The 16,862-nt window shown below is 50.9% G+C and overlaps 1 protein-coding gene across 1 annotated transcript in view; it reads left to right on the forward strand.

Annotated features, from left to right (window-relative positions):
* Positions 1-16,862, forward strand: part of Oatp74d (Organic anion transporting polypeptide 74D) — a 77,552-nt gene that overhangs the window by 1,962 nt on the left and 58,728 nt on the right. The gene's annotated exons all lie outside the window — the stretch shown is intronic.

Here is a 16,862-nt window from a genome sequence, read left to right on the forward strand (position 1 = left end):
TGTTTCTGGTACCTATTTTATAAAATGTTAAAAATCACGTACATTGGGGTGTTCGAGCCTGGGTGCCATAGATCGTAGATGTCGCGTCTTTCGTGCATCTTAGGTGCGCATTGCGTAACCCGAAGTATACGCAGTCAGTGGTTGGTTCGCGGTCGCAATTGAATTCGAATGGTGGTCATAAAGCACGCAGTTTTCTTTACAAATTATCGTTGTGTAAAGTGATGCAGGATTGTGCGATAACAGGTATATCTGCGCCTTTAGGTATAAACTGAACATTATTCCGTATCGAACAATATATTACTGTACAAGTGAATCCTGACCTTGGAACATGAGATGCAAAGCTTCGTTCATTTTGGCACGAGATTGGTTCGCGTAAAATAGTTGATGTATAGAAGATCAGATCTATTGTCCGAGCCAACATTTAAACGCGTGCAGTTTCGCGCGGGGCAAAAGAACGGTACGTGGAAAACGAGTGTGTCGCCTGTCGGCGCAGCGCGCATACTTATGCATTAGGTAGGTAGGTAGGTAGACGCATCACGGCCGTGTTTGCATCGCGTGCTGTTATGCCTAATTAGTGGCTCACCCGGTTGCATGCGGAAAATAACTTAATTATTTCTTTGCGTAATTAGCTGATGAACGCGCGTTAAACGCGCCCGCGCCCGCGCCCGCAGCGTTTCTCTTTCCACGGCGCGGCGCTTCAATTTGTCCCATCGATCGTCCACCGAATATATTTTCGGGGTCGAATCTCTTTTAAGTATTACAAGATAACGTTTTGTTAATTGGACTGGACGTACCGGGATACCTGGACCGATTTAAAAAGAGATGCGGTGTGAACGCGTGGCCGTTGAGTTAAACCCGTTAGCATCGTCAACCGCGGCCGATTGTCCGGTCTAATTGTCGGTTGAACCCGTCCAATTCCGGACTCGCGGTTCCATCTATCACGGCATTCTTATCTCGCGGCAGAATCGACGCAATCTCGTTGGCAGTATGCGATGCCGAGTCTCACGCATCGCTCTCGGCTCTCGACACTGGTCGGTGGTGGTCGGGGTCGAAGCACTTATCTCGGCGATGCGTGCAGGACTCGAGGCGAGGCGAGGCGAGGCCCGCGCTTGCCCGCGCTCATTGTCGGCCACGTAGTGCAAGTCACTCGGGCTGAATCTACCCCCTGAAGATGAAAGTGTTGGCGCGGCTGCCTTTGTGGAAACGAGGGAAAAGACGATCGCGCGCAATCCTCCGTCCGCTCTGCCATTAACGCCTTCGCCACCGCGAGATTTTAATGCCGTCGTTAACGCTCCGGTCGCTACCTATACGCCCCGAGCTTTCCCAGGAGTGGGGGCAGGTAGCATTTTACAGCTTCACCCAATAGAGTTGTTCGTTATGGAGCGGTAGTGGATGGAAATTAAATTATAATTATTTTCGCTGGGGAATTCTTTGTCTTGTTCGGTGGAAGAACTTTTGCGTTATCGTAGTTTCCAGTCACAGCACTTTGCAAGCACGCTCGAAGCCAGCTTCCGCGGAATGCCGTCCACGTTTCGATCGATCTATCGGTTCACGGAAGTCCGCGTTGCAAGAATTCAAGAGTCCAAGAATCCCAGGAAGTTTTTCGGACGGCAGCGAGGCATTCTGCTCGCGTGGAGCTGTATGCAAAGCGCCCCGATGGCGAGGCGAGGTTCAATGAGCTAGCTTTCTACGCCGAAATTTCTACGTAATACGTATCGGAAGTGGCGGTCATACGATCGCGCTTCATTTGCATCGACTAAGAGAATTGGCTAATCGGCAATTCCGCGTGGGCTGCCCGCGCGGAATACCACTCGATCTTCCGTGTGAACGTTTCTAGCCGATCCTCGAACCTTGCGTTACAATTTACAAAAGCCGTATCCCGGGGTGGAGACAGATGCATTTTGCACACTTTTTCAATACTAACGAGGTGTCCTGCGCGGGAATGGACGTGGTCCATCATCCTTGGAGCGGACGTTGACGTCAGCGCTGGCGATCTCTCGCTAGAAACGTTGCTGGTCGTGACATCGCGCGATCGCTGGCTCGAAATTAATATTAATTATCGAGCGGTTATTCAGCGCGTGCGATGCGACGGGGCAGGGAAGGAGAGAAATGGCGGGCGATCTCTCGCGGAGGAGCGTTATTCGAAAGAACGTGGTTGCACGAAGGGGAACGAGGTCGTCGCTCGTGCGCGTTACATGAACTTTTACACGCTGGTGAACTGGTGCGCCCCGAGACGTTCGATTCGTTCCGCTGATTTGCCTCTCGTTACTTTTAGGAGATCGGGTCTAGTACCGCGAACCATTTGTCTTCATCTCGCTCGTCATTTCTTTTCATTTGCCAGCTCATGCGTCGCGGAACAAGCCCCTCCAGCTCCGTCGCGATCGCTCTGCTCTATTAGCGGGCGTGATGATGCTGTGGATGTTGCACATGCATCGCCCTTATCGTTATTGTAGAACGACGCGACGCGACGTCCCGTTCACTGAACCTCCCCGGCAATCGCGCTTCAAATCTCAGCGCGCTCGCGCGTCGTTTTACTCGTGCTCTCCGTTTCCACGTACCGCTGCGAGCTGTCTCACTCCGGGTTCCAGCCCTAGCAATAGCAATTCACGATCGCGCACACTTGCTTCGTCACAGGCGTGGAACGGAACTCTGATCTCTAGACTAAATCGATAGCCTCTCGGGGAACGTTTCGCAGTTAATCCTTCATAAATATACGCCCGCTAAATTCATATTACTTCATCTATCGCTGGCGCGGCTATTCCGTACGCGCGTATCGTATTCGCTTACATCATTGTTAGCATTCGCGGTTGCGCGAATCCCATGATCCACGGCGCGTCTGATAGATCCGTGGTCAATGAAACGGACGCGACGCGACGCCACGCCACGGCTTCCATTCGCGTCGCTCGCATGCGTGGATTTCTAAATGAAAGAGAGAGCCAGTGGATACATAGGAGGGCGCGCGCTAGTAGTTCGTCCTACATCCTAGAAAAAAGCGGGTCACGTGGACTCGGCAGCGCGGCGGAGCCGACAACAGGACAGCATTGCTCGGCAAGGACGTCGTCGTGGTTCACCGTCTCCGCCAACGCACAGTGGGACAAAACGACCCGACGGCGATCAAAAATCTATAACTTTGCTTCTAATCTAGAGATTTTAATGAATTTAATCATATTAGCACAAAGTAGCACCTAATTATTTTTGTTTCTAAGAGAGAAGAATATCAATTACACCTATTGCAAATGTTTGTTAACATTTTACCCGAATGTATAGCCTTAATAGAATATATTGCTGTGTAATTAACTTTGTAACAAACTTAAATTGGTTTTTGCTAAGCTCTTAACGATAGGAAATATTAAAAAACGGGGTTTACCACAATATAATACAGTAACTAGTAAGGATGTTAATAAAATGTGAATTGTAAATGGCCAGTAGCCCCACTTTTCGTAAACATGGGTCTAAATATACGGGCCTAGCACGGGCCTCCGAGGGTTAATATCACTTATATTAATACAACTTAAAGGTCGTACATTTGCGGTTAAATTGAGCCAAATTTCATTAAAATATCTAGACCAGTCCCACCGTGCAACGTGTAGCATTCTAATTCTCGCCGCTGAAAAATGCTAATGCCTCGTCTCTCCTCTCAGTTGGCCGCGCCACGCCGCGCCGTTCATTTCGCTCTGTCTCGTTGTAGCGCCAAGTTAAGCCCCGGCTTGACTTTCATATTTCGTGTCACCTCCCTTCCCCCCCGATGCTCTCGTCTTCGTTGCCGATCTGTCGCTGTCTATTCGGCTGATCGAGCCACCGCCACGCAAACATTCGATTCTGTCAAGTCGGTAATACTTGACTTTTCACTTGATCCGCGATCGTAATTCATGACTTGTTGCAACAAAGTTTGCTCAATGATCGCAGCCGCGTCGCGCCCCGTCCAACTTGCCACGAATTCGTATCAATGGCTTCTGCCGCGTTAACATTATTCCCGGTGCTGTGTACTTTTTTAACCTTCCGATTAGCAGCTCGAGGGTTCCGAAAAGAGGTTCCGTTGCGTTTCAGCTTAATAGGCGTCTCTGGGACTCTAACAATAAGAGAGCCTCGGGGGTATCAAGTTTCTCGAATTTCAAGTGGAATTAAGGGTTTCTGCAATCTGCAGACCACGCTCCAATTCGGTTCACGGAAGTTCAGTTCCGTCTAGCTTGACGGTTAAAGGTGATGTTCAGCGGAACTCGCTCGAGTGTCGCGCCAACTTGGTTCCACGGAACGGACAGGCCTAATGATTCGGCTTAAGCGTGAATATATATGTACGCGACAGGTGCGCGCATCGCGATTCGCGGACCGCGCCGGGCCCACTCACTGTTTCGGGCAATGATAGAGGGTAATGGTAAATGTCCTCCGCGGATGCACCTGCCGACGATTCCAGACTCCAAGGAGCTTCGCAGTCTCCATTGCCTTTTCACAGTCTTCGTACTTTTATCGCTATGTAGGCCAATCCTTAGAACTCGCGATGCGATCGACCACGCTAATTGATAACGAAAAGGTGACAAAAATTTTTCAGGTCGACCGTAACACGTTGGACGATAACTAAACGCGCCGCTGCGCTCCTCGACGTTGCTTAACGACGATTCGTGTTAAAGAGCAGCATTTCATTCGGCTAGGTCGTGAGAAGGCGCCATGAATTTTCAATGAAATAAGCTTCCCGCCTTTCGGTTCTTTCCCCATTTTCCCCCGTGGCTCCGTCTTAATTGCTGCTGCGAGTAGAGCGCTGACCATTCCAGCTCGATCTGGCCGAAGCGAAATATGCCCTTTGGCTTTACTTTGCTCAACACGTCCGCTCGTAATCGCTAATCACTATCGCGAAAGTCGCAATTTCTCGATCGAGGAAAGCGCCATTAACTTGTTAGCTGGGTCATTACACGGCTAGGTATCCCGACGAATTCATAAGTAGAGCAGAGTCTCAGCAAACCCGTAGGAGCTGTTCCGAAAACAGAATTTCATCGTGTTCGGCGTCTTATTGGGGAAAAAGAGCGGCACGGTGGGGGCGAGGGTGCTAGGAGCTCTGACGGAGACCGTGGTATCGTTTGGTCGTCGGATCGATGATTCGCGATTCCATCGAGCGCGAAAGGTCGAGACCCGGTCTCTCTCTTGTCAGACATTCAGCAGTGGCGGCGCGCGGCGCACGGTCGGATTGTTTTCATCCGACGAAAATGGCTCGCCGTGAAAATAGACGACTTTCCCTGTGTGCGTGCGTGCGCGCGTAGAAACGGGGATGATGCAGTTGGCCTGGATAAAGGTCAGTGGCCGACCTAGCCCCCCAGCGCCCCGACCACCAGCTCTCTGCCACCCACCGGTATTGATTTTGTTAACCTTCTAGGTTCTAGCCCCCGTGCACCCTCTGCTGCCGCTGCCGCTGCCTCGGACGCCGCCCCCTCCGCCAATGACATCTTGCTAGCGTGCTGTTCTAGCCTTTGCCGCCTGTAGTTTCCCCTGTAGTAGAACTCGAATTTCAGGTGGGTTAATTGAAATCGTTAATGGCGTTGCGCGGCGTCTACGGCGTATTTTTCGTTTCGAATTGCAAAGGCGTCGCATTCGCGTGTTTTCTTCGCGACTCTAATCAGGTTACAGCTTTGTTGCGATTTCTCGGGGAGCAGAGCCATTATGCTAAAAAGATTGATAAAACGGAGGCGCAGCTTTTTCCATGTGTTTCCCTTCTCGTTTATTCCTCCGTGCAAAGCGACAAATGGAGTCTGAAAGTTGTTGAACCCTTGCCTCCTCGGCTCGCGATGCACTTACCTATTTATGCCCTCCGTCTCGGGCAAAGTTCCGCTGTCGAGCGCAATCAGGAGTGCGCAGGGTGTTTCGAAGGGATACGAGCAGCGCCGCGCCGCGAATGGACGTCCCTGAGCCGAACCGAGATTTAGTAGGCGATTCGCGGCAATCCTCGAAACTACCTATTTCAGGGTGCTCTCGGACGTCTCCCCAATTACGGCAAGTTTGATGGAAGGAAACCGACCGCGTCGGTGGAATATCCCATTCCTCTCGGCCGCCTTTGAAATTTCAGCAAGTCTGTCTCGATCCAAGCACCCACTTGTAGGTATACTCGAGCACTGGTATTCGTCGCACTTTCAGCACCAGCCAATATCTCAGAGACTTCGTAACGGCGCGTACCCCTGCCATAATTTATGATCACCGGCTGCATTCTTACGCCTACTCGCAGATTTATTCAGCGCGTTCATTAACGCATTCCTGGGCTTTCCGTTTCGAAAAGGGAGGCCCGATTCGCGTATCGCGCGACTGTCCTCGGGCCCCGGACCCTTTGAAGACGTATCGCCTGTGCCTCGGCTCTCGGCTCTCCAATTCACGCCTGCCTCGTAGGTGCATCGCTGCATGTGCCTGCACGCGTGCCTTTGTGCGCGTGTGCACAAGCAGCTAGCGTACAACGCCGGGCCCGCGCAAGCGGAATTCTAATGTCGCGTATCTGTGCCACTGTGCGAATTGAATTGCAATTATATGCTTGATTTACTTGTCATTCAGCCGGGACTCCTCGAGAATTGCATCCACGACATTTGGCGCCACTCCATCTTCGTCGGGTGCGCGGTGTAGGCAACGGTGCCCACCTGCTGTCCGTTTCCTCGCGAACTCGGATAACCGCTCGTTCCGACGGCGATCCCGCGAAATTCTTCGCGTTGCATGGGTTGTTTGTCGTAGGAACATCTGTCAATTACGAGCGTGACTAGCCTCAGTCTCACAAGTAAACATTCAGTTATAGGGAATAGAGTTTCCCGATTTCGAATATATATTTTTAAAGTACTCATAGTAACTAAGAAATCCTGAAAATTATATCTGCAAATCCTCTTATTTAAGAATAATTGGCTAAAACCTGGCATCTGTATGTTTTTTACTTTACCGAGTACTTTAAAAATATATATTACAAATCGGGAAACTCTATTCCCTATAAGTGAATGTTTACTTGTAAGTAGTCGGAGAGAGATCCCGCGAGAATCGATTCAGCGCCTCCCAATCGGTAATACTTGGATCGGTAATAATTAATCTTGTCATCGGCCAACGCGAGATAGCGGTCTACATCCGTCGACTCGTTAATCCTCAGCGGGCCCCGCGTTTCTCGCGCAGCCCGAAAATAATCGCCGCGGCGAATTTGCAAGCCACGGCGCGACGTCCAGTACAAGAATATCGGCCAATGGCGAGATTTATACCGACGCGACGCGCAGTGCCACGAGCGCGTACATCGCGTGCTATTGACGGTATTACTATGAATTTGCATATACACATATGCAAATCGCGTGGCGCGGCGCGAACGTCCTCCTATTGATCAGCGTTGTATTTGGCGACGGCCAGCGCTGCGGGGCGAACGGTAAATACGCTTCCATTAACGCGCTTCAGCCAAGAAACACGCCTAGTCCGGGAGAATCGATAGTATCTTCCGTGGTTGCTAATCGTGTTAATTAATACTCCCACGGTCCCCCATTGTCGTCGAGGCCCCGATGCGCCGGCGATAATGTCGATTCTTGCTCAACGCCAGCGGAATCGCTCGACTCGCTCTGTTATTATTTAGAAGGGGGGTGATGCTTGCAATTAGTTGAACTCTCGCCTCAGCGCGGAGTGCTTTGAAGGCACAAAAGTTTTCAAGGGAAGCGGAGTACGGTTTGAAGATCCGAGAGATTTCACAGGGCAGTGGCTCCGTTAATGAATTAAAGGCTGACCTGAATCCGGGATAGGTTCACTTATGACCCAGTTGAGGATCCCGAGGATAGAGAAGGACCAGAGTTTGCGAAAGACAGCGTCCTTCTCTTCTACCGGGCGCGGCAGTTGAAAAGAGGGGCAGAAACGGAGGAAAGGTCATTGTCGGAGAACGGAGACATTTCAATCGGGAATCGAGCGGTCAGGGCCGAACAGCCTTTGACTGTTCAACCCTTGCGCGGTAGAGCGTGGCCGGAGCGAAAAGTCCCAACTACTTAGGTATATGAATCATTGTAAGTAGTAGACGCGAATACAGATTATTCGGATAGCTCTTGGCAGCCAGAGATGCTTAAAGAAACAAAACAGGGTTGAGATTGTTTGGCATCCAGGCCGTTTCAAATTTCCACTTCGCAGATACAAAATTTCATTCACCAAACACTGGTATCCTTCGATGCACTCCAGCTTGTTGACTCATTTAGAGAGGACACGGTACGAAACCGCGCAGATTTAAATAAGGTTTCGATAAGCGTTATCACTGAACACGATCCAGGACTACTTGAAAACAATGGAGTAGTTAGATCCCAGATAAGAATACGAATGACAAGATTACTTTTGCCAGCAATCTCCAGTTGACCTTTCCCCGCGGTTCACGTCCATCGTGGATGACTGGATATCCGAGCGGGCAATTCGCTGCGAACCGTTTCACGATCGACAGGGAGACGAAACGTGTCGAAAGGCGGCTGGTTTAAGGTTTTCGCGGCGCGGCGGCAACTCGTTGGATTCACCTGCTCGCCACACCTGCGAGAAAGCCCCACGGGCAGTGTACCCGCATCTTCAATTATCGTGATTAACGAAAGCCGGCTAGGCCCGACAGACGTTTATTGTACCGCGCGATTGACAGTAGCGCGATTATTCCGCGATTTAAGCCGCCCGTTCCCGTGGAACGTCCGCCAAGTTTTACGACCAGCTCGTTTCCCTTGCTCTATAAACGCCAGGAGTATGCAGCAAGTCGGATTAGATATTAGACGCTTAACACACGCAGAGGATCGTATTCTCGGTTCCACTGGGACTTGCGAGAATCCGCTTTGCGATCTTCTTTATTCGCGCTCGCGAATTTCCGTGCTTTCGTGTAATCGCTTGTAAAATCGATAGGAGAATCCTCTGATCGAACGCGATTAATTTCATAATGGTACGTTGTATTAGGATTAGGCGAAGACGCCGGTGATCGTTAACTGAAAGCTGTCCGCGCGTCTGCGCCGAGCCTTAACGTGACAAATAGACAATTAATGAAGCAACGCGATTCCTTAATGAGCCTCCGATTCCTTGGGACGCGACAGCGCCTATTGCCGCGAACATTGTGTGGTTTATTGTTGTGTCAGTTATGAGTTATGAGTTATAGAGTAGTCGAACGGAATGAATGGTTCTTTAGATAACGAAACGTGGATATCGCGATTGTAAATATTCATCCGCGGGTATCTTCCGAGCGAATGAATGGGTTTACGTAACCACGTAACGCGTCCCCCAACGGCCAACTTCAGATGCTGCGGTTGTAAAGTAGGTATTTGACTGTGGGAGAGATTTTCATGGAATATTTATTAATAATCTCGTACAATTCCTTCGACATAATCCCCCCGGTGCACGGCGGTGTTCGTATATGTATTGTTTCGAGGCGCTCACCGGCCGGGCCGCGTATCCGACATCAATTACCTCCAATTATCGAGGGATAGTCATTCCTTGCCGGATGATAAACGCGTTTTCACTCCGGCGACTAGCGAGCGTGTATCCTTTCCTCCGCGATCGTTAACAATGTTACACACCGAGAACTGCTTGCTGCACACTCGTTTAACCTTATGAACGGGAGCGAGTGCTCGCTCATTTTCCACTTAGAGCGCCTTGCGTCGCTCGTTGGGACGGGAATGAAACGTGGTGTGACCCAGTTATTGTCTCACGCCGATTTTCGACTTCTGGATACCGGTCGTTGGCATCGCAGCCACCTATTCCCCTATCCACTAGAAAATCTACTTTCCCTATTTCGTAGAGTCGCAGAGATTGGTTCCACCGAATCCTCGTGTCCCCTTTTCAAATTTCTTTCTCGACGATCGACTTTCTATTTGCCAGGGCCAGAAGACGAAGAAGGCGCTAATTGCTTGCCAGGCGTATTTTGGGCCCAGAAGCCGTCGCGTCGCCGATTTATCTCCAGAAAGGAGACAGATTTTCGGGTGGTTCGAGTAGCAAGTTAGTGGCACAATGGCTCGTCTGGAGATTACAGGATGTGTGAATGGAGACCCGTAGCCGTGGGCCATGCTCAGCCAATGGGGCCCATCCCGGCCCATCCCGGCCCATCCCGACGCGGCGCAACACATTCCTAAGGTTTGACGTTGGACTCTAATAGAAAAACTGGGCATCTGCCAGGGGCGTAGCAGCCGTCGTCGCGGGAATAACAATACGACGAACGCGAACACGCGTGTCGACGACGAGCTTCTGGCTATTCTTTTTCGCCTTCTTTCGCTCTAATCGACGACCTCCGTTCGTAGAAGCTCCGGTCGCAGGAGATGCCGCCTTTAGCCGCGCACTTGGAAACGTGAAACTTTTACCCGAGCCTCTGTCCAGCCATCCTAACCCCGACCTTAACAAATTTCAGGCACGTCGTTTTGGCTGGCAAACACTCGGCGAGCAATCCAATTTCGCGGCAATCGCGACGCAGTAGCTGACAAATAAGCGCCGCCCAATTTTTATGGGCGAGACAGCGTAGCATCGATTAATTAACCCTGTCGCTCGGCCCGGAAAATAAAATTCAATTAGAAATATTGCTCGGCATCCTTGAAACGTTAATTAAAGAACCCACCGCACCGATCGAGGCGTCACGGGTCACAGGAAATAGCAGCCGACGGAATCAGGATTCGAGTCTGCGAACTCCTGGCCCCTCGTTTCGACGCAGGGAAATGAGAACGGAAGGGAGATTTGCCCGCTTGGAAACGGTTGGGAAGAAAAGGATCAGCTGGTCAGGGATCGCTGGCACGGGATTTCAGCTGGAATCTTTAGATTGATTGGATAGATCGGTCCGACCAATTGAGCTATCTGGGTCGTGGGCGGATTCCATTTCCCTAAGTTGAATATTCCGAACGGCCACGCTCCGACACGGCGCGGCGACGAGTGAAAACGATTCCGGTTACGATTCCGACTCCCCCGCCGGCTATCGAAAACCGTTAAAAGGGGTCGTCGCAAAGATCCCTCGCGTAGCAATTTATGCCGGGAACTGGGGCAATAAAGCCGGGATCATCTCCCGGCTGTTGAAACTTCTGGAAGCAACAGAGCTGCCCCGACCTAATATCTGCGAGTGGCCGCCGCACTGCCCGCAATATCAAGCTTCCTTTACAGCAATTTGCGCGGTATCGTTGGCCTAAAGTCGCGGGAACGGTCTGGCCGTGGTGCGGCAGCCTAGCCGGTTTCGCTGGAAGCCGATTTTTCCGCGTCCTAGAGAAGGAAGACAGCGTAGTAATTGGGCATTTGCCAGGGGCGTACGCGGTGCGGCGCGGCATGTCGTCGGGGTTGGAATATCAATCGCGAGCCGGTGGCGTCGGTGGCGAATCGTTAACAGAGATGGTGGAGAGCGAGTCACAGGCTCGCCGATCGCGAAACAGAATTCCCCAGGGCCTAGCGAGAGTGCAAGCACGTAAGGCGTATCGGGCGCGAGGCCACCGGTGCATTGTCATCTTCCCACACGCGATGCACGCAATCAAGTACGAGCGATACGACCGAGCCGTGGCTTTTTCAACGGGGAAAAACTGTGCCCCGGCTTCGATAACCTGGTTCTGTTCGCGAATTCACGGTCGCACGCTGAGGATCGTACCGAGGTAACCGAGCACCGCGAGCTCCTCCGCGGAAGGAAGAAGATCAAGTCCTAGAGTCTAGAGACTGTAGACGGTCGATGGCGCCGGTGGTCAGATCGCACGTCTGAGCACAAATCGTCGACTTGTGGAGCTAACGAAATTTCCGAGTGTTCGCGTTGTTTACGAGGCGGTCGGCGCTGCTAGGGGTGCGCGAGATCGTAAATCACTGGCCATTTATTCCACAGCACGGGGGCTCTTTCAACCCGCGATACTTTCATCCACTTTCTGCCTTTGGCTTTAGCTTTCCATCTAGGGTAATTTCCACTCTGATCACGCTGCCTTTCTCTCGTCGCGATCAACTGGACTGGACCAGTCGCCATGGATATCGATCGTTAAATTACCTGAATATCCTGGACGCCGATGAAATCTTCCTCGAGGAGCGCGAAGACGACGGCGGACTCCATTCAAGATGCTTTGAAGACGAAAGATCGCGATCGCCAAAGTATAACGACGGGCATTTAATTAAAGTCCCTCGGGTGCAGCAGTTGGGGTACCTACTTAATTAATATTTTCCTGGGTAACTGGTCGGCGCTAGGGCTTCATGGTTAAAGTTGCACATTTATTCCCCATGAAATTTGCATGGAAACGCTCCCGGCTCGAGCGTTCTCTGTCCTCGCGAACTTTTTCTCTGCGATCCCATCGCACGATCCGTGAACGTGTCCTGTTGAATCACTCGACGAACGATCGCTGATTTATTTCAATGTTAAGTAGGTCGACTTTCATCATCCGTGATGAAGAAAAAAAAAGGAAAGGCGAAAGATGGTAAAGTCACCGGCGAATTTTATTCAGCTCAAAGAAACCCGAGATTAGAATTTCAAGAGGATACCGCCGACATCATCTCGCATGACGTCACGTATTTTTGACGAATAGAGCGATACGTCAACCTGCCCTTCGATCCTTTCTCTGCGAAACCTGTGTTTTAGAAAGATGGTTCCATCTGGAGACCAGGCGAGAAAAAGTAAAGCTTGACCTCCTTTTGGTCGGTGTATCCAAATTCTACCAGTTGGAAGGAATATACATTTCAGAGAGGAATGTCCAGAAAGAAGCCTGATATTTTTCATCGTCGCTTGAACCTCGCGTGCGCCGATGTCAGCCATGCAACGTTGAACAAGTATCACTCGTATCCCCACTTTGTCAATTATCTTAATGCAGTTACGTAACGATAGCGTGCACGTGTTTCTGTACGCTGGTATCGTCTTCGTTTAGTGTAAACGAGCAGGGTTACACGAGCAAACTCTTTCAATGCAGCAAGAAATGCAAGAAAGTCCTGTTGTCTGTTTTCATGTCTGGTCGAAAGGATTAACTCGTTAAGCTTCTCGATAAAAACAGCACTTGGAACGAGGAATTTTTCCTTCTTCTCATACTTATACATATAGTGTTGGCGACAGGAAAGAGAATGTTCTATAGCGATAGGTTTCCCTCACTAATTTTCTGAAGAAAGGAAACAGTAAAGACGAAACGATTTCGGATTCTACATAGAATAATTTTCCAAGAACTGCACGCGTGGCTCGAGGCTTCGGAGGTGTTTTTAGCCGAGAACGAACGTAGGAAGGCTTCCTCTGTCTCCTGTTTTTAAGATTAACGGGACTGCTCTGAAGAAGCTAGCCCTGTTAATTGGTATTTGCTTAGCTGAGGAGCCAGAGCGAAGGCTGGTCGACGGTAGGAATGGTGAAGAGCTGGTTCATCGGAAAGTGCTGTTTGTAGAATCACCTTTTAGAATTAAGAGCGATTACAGCGGAGACACGAGTGGCAAGGGATGGTGACACTGGGCGGCCAAATCGTTCACCTGTTAAATATTAATCAAAACTATCGCGACTTCCCTCCGAATATCCACTCGGAACGCTCGTGAATTCGAAGCAGTACCTACTTAGGTACCATTGCCAACAAGGTTGCAGTTATTTCCTCCGTACCGAATCCGATAGCAGAAAACAAGGAAGTAGAAGAGAGAAAGGTAGTCACACAGATACGTAGGGGGTCGTTAAAACGGGAAAATGTGTGCAGACCGAAGGTAGAAAATTGCGAAGAGGAGAAGGAGGAGGAGGAGACGAGGGATCACGAAGTACGTTCTTCGGCGAGTACGTAACCGAGGGTCGAATAACGCGATTGGACTCGCGATGAAGCAGAGCCACGAGAAGAAGAAGAGAAGAAGCAGAGGAGGCAGATGGGGGTGTTGGTAAAGGAAAAGGGGGAGGGGAGGGGGGGGTGAAGAGGAAAGAGAAGCGGCGGAGGCGGAGGAGAGGTTCACAATAGCTCAACTCTGGAATGAGGAAGTCTCGCGCGGGACGACACCGCGGGAATACTAAAGTCTGGGTTACTAATAGTTGGTTACACGACGCGTATTCCAGCCTCAAAGCTCTCCCGAGGTGGACTGTGGAACTTCTCTAGGGATCCGTATTTGTGTGCCGGGTGACTTTGTATCGGCGCCATTTGTCCGTGTTGCCACGCAGCAAAAGGGTTCTTAGTTGTCTTATTTGATGCTCGTCTCTGACCGGTCACGCGTCGCGGCTGGTGATTTGCGATTCACTTCTGGGAACGAACGAGGGGGACTTGGGACTGGGTCAAGAATTAGCCGAGTTTCATAGGACGATTTTACGACTCGTTCCCTGTCCTTCTCTAGCAAATTTGCAAATTCGCGATCTTTCAGCTCGTACTCGGATCGTTGGAAATTGAAAGAAACGAGAGACCAAAACGGTTTCTCCACGTTTCTTTTTCAACTGGCGGGCATGTGGGTAGCATAACACGGCTGCTTTTTCTCCAATTTGTCTCGCAGCAAGCAGTAAATCCTCCGCGAGGCTTCACCTCTGACTGGTCAGTTCGACCGAGCCTCGTAACGCAACCTTCCCTTTTCTTCTGTTTCTCGAAATTCTGCTTTTATCGACTCTCGCTGCTCCAAAGACAACCGACCGGTGCCCCTCTCTGTTTTACTACATAGTTAGCAGATCGTTCCTACTCGTTGGCCCAGCGAAAAAGAGTAAGTTGCAGGTTGCGAGTAAATCCGTGCGAAGTAGGTATCCCGTTAATCTGGCAAGTAATGGCACGTTGGTGCGTTATATATCGCGGATCATAAATCACCGGTGTATAAATCGTTTAGCATAACAACGCAAGCAGCGAAGATAATGCATACTTTTCAGCCGCGGAAAAGGATCCGCTATTTCCGATGAGTTCGCGAGAGGATCTTCAGGAACCTCGGGTGAGGATCTCTGCATTGTTAAATCAGCATTCATTGTAGCTTTGCAGCGATTTTTTCTGCCACTCCGAGAACCATCCTGAAGGATGATGAAACGACCTCGCGAGTACCTACCACTTGCTCGCGATGAAACTTTACAGTGGAACTTTCCTTCCCCTAAACTTCTCAACTCTAACAGCTCTTCGCGCGGCCTCCGTGGCTCCCCGATACGACAATCTGGAAATGCAAATAACGTCCCCGATATTGGTAATGAATTTTCGGGCACGTCTGTGGACAATTGGATTTTTATGGGCGCGTGAAATACGGTCGACAGGAAAGAGGAAAATGCTGGCGATATTGCGTTGTATCTGTCGTGGCCGATACAAAGCGTTTTACGCAATCGCGGTGGAACATTTGCTGAATATTGTCTCTGTTCTTCGCTTTCTATCGAGGCTAAGTCGATGATAATACGAAGATACGCGGGGACATTAAGTTTCTTCGCGCGAATCGGGTTAACGATAACGTAATTCAAAGGTGCACGTCAGAAATCACCTTCCACGCTTCTGTCAGGGTCTGAGCTGTCGTTTTATCACAGCACAGCACATCGAATCGTTCATCTCGGATGTTGCAGCTGGCGCAGGACACTCGCGCTGCACTTTCCTCGGAATACAATCCGAACGCGTCTGGCGTCTCGTCGCGTCGCGTCAGGGCTGGAAGCTGCAGCGTAGCAGGCTATGTCGAGGGCGAGCCATTAAATCGTTTATATCAATCGTCGCCGATTGGCTTTCTCTCGTCTCTCAACTTTTTTTCCCATTCCCGGGTCAGGAGCGTGGCGGGCCGTTGATGCTACGCTCGCGAGGGAGAGGTCAGAGCAAACAGGTGAATCAGCCTGGCAAGAGATTCGCCCTTGGCCCTCGTCCTGGCGGACGAATCGCTTCATTAAATCGATTGTGTTTCAATCTGGCCCGCTAATATGCCAGACCCGGGCCAGACGTGCCACGGCACTGCACCGTGTCGTGTCGTTCGGCTGCGGCTGTGGCTGCGGCCGCGGCCGCGGCTGCTGAAGCTGACCTACATGCCCGTCCAAAATAATCCGACACCGCCGGCAAGACCTTAACCGCGACCCTTGCTGGAGCCAGATCGAAGAACGAGCCTCGCTGCGCGACCCTTGATGCGCTCGCAACGGCACGGCCGAGCCCCTTTGTGTCTGGACTGTGGTCTCCTGTTAAAACCGCCCGCCGACTCTTCTGCTGCGATTCCACTTCTTCCAATTTTCCAAACACTCGTCGGGGAATTGCTGTTGCGCCAGCCTGCCGCTACTTTCTCGGAGGGAGGTCCACCAACGTTGCTTGCCGCTGTAGCACGCGCCTTTAGCTATACTCCCAGCTAAAGATTTTCGGCCCCGAAGGCCACGCAGTTGGCCACCCACCTACCCATTTACCGCAACTACAGTCACGCTTGAGAGATGAACGTGTCTTCTATGCTAGCGCCAGTCGGAGAGTTAGACTCGCGTGTTTCCTGTTCCCGAATCGTGGGACTCGGACGAAGAACAGGCGGGAGGATAGATTTAACAGCGTTCGAAGGACGGCTCGGTGCATGAAATTAAAAGCGTTGACGGCGTGTGATCGGGCCGCTTAAAAAGCAGTGACCTACACGGGCGTCCAAAATGATCTGACACTGCAGGCCAGACCTTAACCGTGACCCCTGCTGGAGCAGCTCGAAGGGCAAACCCCGTCGTGAGATTTAAAACCAATTGACCAGCCTCATCGGCCGGCGCGGCGCGGCGCGGCGTGGCAAACAGCCATTTCGTACGTGCATACCCGACGCCTAATTGTGCCCAATCGCGTGATGTATGTGTGTACATTTCGGTCTGCATTGTTTTAAACAGTCAGGCACCTTCTCTCCTCGGAAGCTGCGGCTCCAACGTTTCCCCACCGCGCCGTGCCGCGCTGCCTGAATTGCGCCCGGCCTGTCGCAGGTCGTAGCTCAAACGTATTATACAAACGAGGACATCGTTTTTCTTCACTTTTCCTAGTTCAATGCACTTTTATGTTAATAGTCGATCCCGCAATCATAACGCCGATTGCGTAAGCCATTGATTGCCGACATGAAAGTGAGTA

The sequence above is a fragment of the Andrena cerasifolii genome, chromosome 14 (assembly GCF_050908995.1).
Source record: "Andrena cerasifolii isolate SP2316 chromosome 14, iyAndCera1_principal, whole genome shotgun sequence".
NCBI lineage: Eukaryota > Metazoa > Arthropoda > Insecta > Hymenoptera > Andrenidae > Andrena > Andrena cerasifolii.